Raw genomic sequence first — 5,984 nt, 5'->3', positions numbered from 1 at the left:
CACACACACACTCTCTCTCTCTCTCTCTCTCACACACACACACACACAGACAGCAGGGAGGCGTTGCAGGCCAGACTCAAACCCTCACCACAGCTCAAGAAGCGTCTGCATCTCACTGCATGATCAGCGCTGGACTCCAGAGATCTGCAGCGCAAACGCTAACGAGTGTGTTCATTCACTGTGTTCTGCTCAGAGACTCAGATGTTCACATGTAAGAGCAGGAGGTCAAAGGTCACTGATATACAGCCATTCCCTCATCATCAGGCTGTCAAACGAGGATTAATTCAGCCGAAATCATCAATCTGTCATCATTTACTTGTGTCTCTCAAACATGTTGTATGACTTTGTTTCTCCGGGAACCAAACCACATCAGACTGCCATCATATTTACACAAACACAGACACATTTATCAGAATACCTTCTTTTGTGTTCAACAGAGCAAAGACATGAGGGCGAGTAAATGATGACAGAATGATCAGGTTCATCTGTATTTTCTTCAAAGATCAGCCCTGATAATAAATCTGATGATAAACTCACATTAAACTCAAGGGTTAGCAGAAGACTTTCTTTGTTTGCTTTGGCTCTTAATTTCCTGAAGAGATTAATTTGATCCTCATCTATCCTGTTGTTTATCGTCTGTGGCTTGTTTTGTTTATTGATGTTGTTATATTTTTATTCCTCTACAGCTCTCTGTCGTCTGCTTTATAACTAAACTGAGTTTAGTATCTCTAGCAGCAGATGAGCTGACCAGACTCTGATTAAACGTCAGCACAGATCCGATTATTAATAAAGGCATTCTGACGGAGGAGCGACAAACCAAAACCAGCGTCTGGAGTTCAGATGAAGGACAGAAGAAGAACATCCATCACTGATCAATACAGGCCACCGATGGGATTCAGATGCACAATCATCAACGTTTATTCACATATTACCTGATCACTAAGTGATCGATCATCAGCGGCCGTTTGGTCCCAAATTTGTATCAGTTTTACTGGTAGCCCACTGTATGAAGAATTTTTGGGTGTAATATATCACAGTTTATTTTGCTCTCATCGCTTACATAAATGAACTATAGTGTCCTGCACCCACTAGTAACAAAATATCAACAATTATATCTGCTGTCTGAATGATTTTGCTTTGACTGCATGTTATTCTCCAGCTGACATCATCTTCACAGGCGAGAGGATCAGGAGACGGCAGATTAGCAGCAGATCCGCATTTGACCAAACAAGGGCAGAAGGAGCCCCAAACCGCCGCTAATCAGCCGTTTCCGGCCCATCATTACTGCTATCATCTCTGACCAAATATGTACCTAACAGGAGCGGCAAATTAGGGATTCTGTCCTCCGAAGTCCGGCGGATAAGGCAAGAGAGGACAAAGAGGGAATATTTTCCAGAGCCACAGAACACTGCCTTTTACAGAAAGAGCGAGGATCGTGGGTAAATAACTGCACTTATATGGCACACTTCATACGGATGATATGAGAGCGTCTGATGATCCGCGGACACACACACGCTCGTCTCCATGGCAACGCTCTTCCCGGGATCGCCGCCGTTAATGATCCGGTCAGACAGAGCCGGATTCACCGGAGGCCTCGTCTTCCCAGAAGAGCATCTCCATCAAAACACACGCAATCTCCAAAGAGCAGCAATTAAGCTTCATTTGGACGCGGCGGGTAAACATGAACTCTGTGCCGTTTACAGGCTTTCTGCAGAGCTTCACATCACATCCAGCCTTCATAAGACCTGCACAAATCAAATAATACCACATGCTGCTAGAGAACAAACCTGCAATATTTTATTATTTAAACCGGCTGAGGCTCAGGACATCTGCACTGATTCTCATTTATCTATTCACCTGAAGTACAGATCTGTCGATTTTGCTGATATGATAATGTGCTCAAAGAAAGCCAATAAAAGATTATTGTGCCGATATTAATAAAATCCACATACTGAATATGTATAAGTAACGCCCTTAGTCTTTCTTTCCTGTGACGGGCAGTTCAGAGAGAAAATAAAAGAGTTTGTATTGATTTAAACGCCAGATACTGTTTACTGTGTCGCCAAAATACCAATAATAGCCAGAAAAATGCAGAATGAGGGTCTTTTAATCATAAACAAGCCTGAAATACAGCAGGACTCTTATTCTGAAATGTCTGTGCTCATTCGGACAGATGAGATCAAACGTGCATCTGAAAACCATCTACAACATATTACAATATAAACACCACCGTAAACATAGTCAATTCATTAAAGAGGCATCATTAACAATAAATGCGTGCACTCTCTGACTGTGAGCAGCTCTCATATTCATTTAATTTAATCATTGCATTTTGAAGTTTAATAATCACATATCTGTATCACAGCGACTCCAAATTTAAGACTTCAGAAAATAACTGAGACCTTTGTTATACCATTTAAGACTCTCTATGGCCTTAAATTTGATCAAACCAAATCTAAGACTAGAAGGACCCTGCAGAAACCCGGCATTTACCCATAAAGCCCTGCACTGGTCATCAGGACACAGAAGCACTCTGCATACAGACTAAACTATGATAGTATGAGAAACACATGATGATGATGATGGTGATGCAGCACAGTCACATGACCTCATTACATCACATGACTCACGGCGTCATATCGGTTATTTCATACTTTCAGTCCAATTTTGTTAGAAACCGTTCGCCGGTCTGAGAAAGAGAATCACTGCCGGGTCACTGATCGCACTGGAAATGGAAGGTTGAGTGCATTGCATTGTGGGATACAGTGTTTGACTAATTGTGCTCTGTTGTATACGGTTCATGCTACTTTATGCACACTGTAGAGAGTATACACACTATATACTGTAGTATGTTCATGCTCACGATTCAGACGCACCATAAAGCGCTCTTTGACTGTACACTCATTTAAAATCTCATATTAAAAAGAGACAGTTCTTCATTCTGTCATTATAAAGCGCTCTTTGACTGTACACTCATTTAAAATCTCATATTAAAAAGACAGTTCTTCATTCTGTCATTTACTCTCCATCATGTCGTTCAAACCTGTATGACTTCTTTCAGTGAAACAAAAAAGAAAATATTTTTGATTTGTTAATTATATATATATATTTTTTAGATATATTGTGTTTTTTATGTCCAAATAATGAAAGTCAATGGGGTCTGATGTTGTCTGGTTCGTTGTGTTCCAGAGAAGGAAGTCACTCTTACAGGTCTGCAGCACACCAGTGAGAGTAAGTGATGGTGATTTTAGGGTGAACTGTCGCTTTAATGAACGGAAGTGAGCAGCACTGCCGTCTGATTGGCTGTTTGAGGACGCTACAGATCCTGACAGAAGACAGACACGCTAATAAAGCAGATGATCAGACGCCGCTCATTACTGTCTGGTTTAATTGAGTTAAAGCAGTCTTACCAGGCCGAGGCTGAAGGTGAAGAGCAGGCGAACGATGGGCTGAGGACAGCGCTCACTTTCTGCAAAACAAGAAGACACAAGCAAACGCTGTGAAGAAAGAGTGACAGCCGCTGTTAAAACGAGAGAGAGAGAGAGAGAGCAACAGGTGTGCTGCCCTGTGGTCACATGACCAAACACCTGCGATCGCATGATGCATTCAGAGCTGTGGAGTCACATGTGTTTCTATAGCGCTTTATACAATACAGATTGATTCAAAGCAGGACAATAACAGAATCAACGATGCATACTTCAGCAAACATGAAGCATCAGATGGTTCCTGCATCCCTGTGTACATTTACGTTCAGACCTAAAACTTCCTCTCTAGTCCATCCAGAACAACATCACAGTCACAAGCTCATTAACACAGATGATACGCCCACACAGAGTGGACTAAACCAATCATAACACAGCTCATTAACATTTATGACCCGCCCACACAGTGTGAACTACACCAATCATAACAGAGCTCATTAACATTTATGACCCGCCCACAGAGTGTGAACTACACCAATCATAACAGAGTTCATTAACATTTATGACCCTCCCACACAGTGTGAACTACACCAATCATAACAGTGCACATTAACATATGACACACATATCACCCACACAGTGTGAACTACACCAATCATAACACTGCTCATTAACATATGGTCCACCTACACAGTGTGAACTACACCAATCATAACACTGCTCATTAACATATGGTCCACATATGACCCACCCACACAGTGTGAACTACACCAATCATAACACTGCTCATTAACATATGGTCCACCCACAGAGTGTGAACTACACCAATCATAACAGAGCTCATTAACATAAAACAGTCAGAGAGAGAAAAGTAAACTAAATTACGGCTAAATTGTGAACTCGCAATCTAAAAATCTTATAAAAATTGTAATGAACGACAGGGTTAAAGTGTGTGATTTACAGTAAATGTTCTGAAGCAGAAGCCAATCTCCTCTGGATTATCAATCTGTCGAAGATTAAAATAAAGCGTTATAAAACACAAATGATCCGGTTAAATCTCCTGATAAAGCCCTCTGTTCTGTTCGTTCAGTTTGGCAAATCCACGTAATGAGTGTCGTGTATTTTTAGACTTTAAGCGGCGTTATTTCAGGTAACATCAGACGAGGCGACAAATATTCTCTTGATTAAAGCAGCCGATAATCCCACGGCGGCGGCGGGAGAACGTCAATCCGTTCACAGCCACAGCGGAAACACAAACACAGACAAACGCGTCTTTCACTCATTCCACATCACTATTGATCAGTGCCTCAATAATCAATGAAAATCTCCTGCAGCTGAGAGCTTCACGGAGCTCCTTCATCATCAGTCACTGCATCAGGATCAGAGTCATCACTGCCGCTCATCTGAACCAATCCAACGGACGGCCGCAGGGCATCATGGGAAACGGCACTCCTGACAGCGTGCCAGATGCAGTCGGTCATCAGCCATTCCAGATAACCAGATAACGCGTATAGTTCTCTGGTTTGGTTAACTTCGGAACATGGGCTGGAATTGGGAACCTGATGTAGCCTATTGTAGTAATGTTGTCTCTGGTCTGTGAGTGTAAATGCGTTCAGGGGGCGTGGCTTTGGACGGCGATTGCAGGGAGGGTGGGACGTTCACTTTCAGTGCTATCAGGCTAAAGTTAGCATTTTCCAAGATCTCCTACTGCACCTTTAACGTGCATAATTAACTGACAAACTGATCCGCTTCACTTCCTGTAGCTGTTGAGGTCAAAGGTCGTGCGTTCAATCAATCTCTACAGTATTTCAGCACCAACTCATTTAGTGAAATCTAGTTAAATCAGATGAAACGGCTGAAAAACATCAACTAAACTACACAAGACAAAAGAAAATCTCACATGAAACACGATTATTGTGTCGAGTTGCCAGCTGATGTGTCTGATTGTTTAGATCAGTGCATCGATTGTTTGTATTATCGTCCAGCTCTAATCTGCTGCATGCACCTATAAGATATTAAGATATTATAAACATTAAGATCAGGATTTTCAGTAAAGCTGAACTTTGTTTGCATCACTGAATTACTACTTTCTTCTCTATAACTGTAGAGCAGCTTTGAAACAATCTGTATTATATAAAGCGCTGTAGAAATAAACTCGACTTGACCCTTCAGATGTGATCACCTGACGCGGTCACGTGACCCAGGTGATCACATACTAGTGATATAACAAGGGATCGGCATGCTTCGTCACCGCGTCCTCGGCTAACGCGGGTAATAATAGACGCGAACGCTGCAGCGTTCAGAAGTCACGTTCTGAGTTATAGCACAAAGGTCGACAGTTTAATTGGAAGTGCAAATTGCGTCCGCACGCTGGCTCCCAGCAGTGCCGTGACTGAACGTGTTTCACAGGGGGCTGCAATTAGAAAGAGCAGTAATAGCTGTTCCGCGCTATTTTTAGCCGAAGCTCGTCGTCCAGGAACCCTGATGCTTCAGCTGGCTGTTCTACAGAGACGCTCGCAGGAACACGGCATGATGGAAGATCTCGGGGGGGGGCGCAATAAT

At 42.5% G+C, this 5,984-nt stretch overlaps 1 pseudogene; it reads right to left on the bottom strand.

Moving 5' to 3' along the window:
* LOC107731597 (1-phosphatidylinositol 4,5-bisphosphate phosphodiesterase beta-4-like) overlaps nt 1-5,984 on the bottom strand; it is a 72,026-nt pseudogene that overhangs the window by 57,857 nt on the left and 8,185 nt on the right.

Source organism: Sinocyclocheilus rhinocerous, unplaced genomic scaffold (assembly GCF_001515625.1).
Source record: "Sinocyclocheilus rhinocerous isolate Xijiao unplaced genomic scaffold, SAMN03320098_v1.1 scaffold5236, whole genome shotgun sequence".
Classification (NCBI taxonomy): domain Eukaryota; kingdom Metazoa; phylum Chordata; class Actinopteri; order Cypriniformes; family Cyprinidae; genus Sinocyclocheilus; species Sinocyclocheilus rhinocerous.
This window is presented reverse-complemented; position numbering and strand designations above follow the sequence as displayed.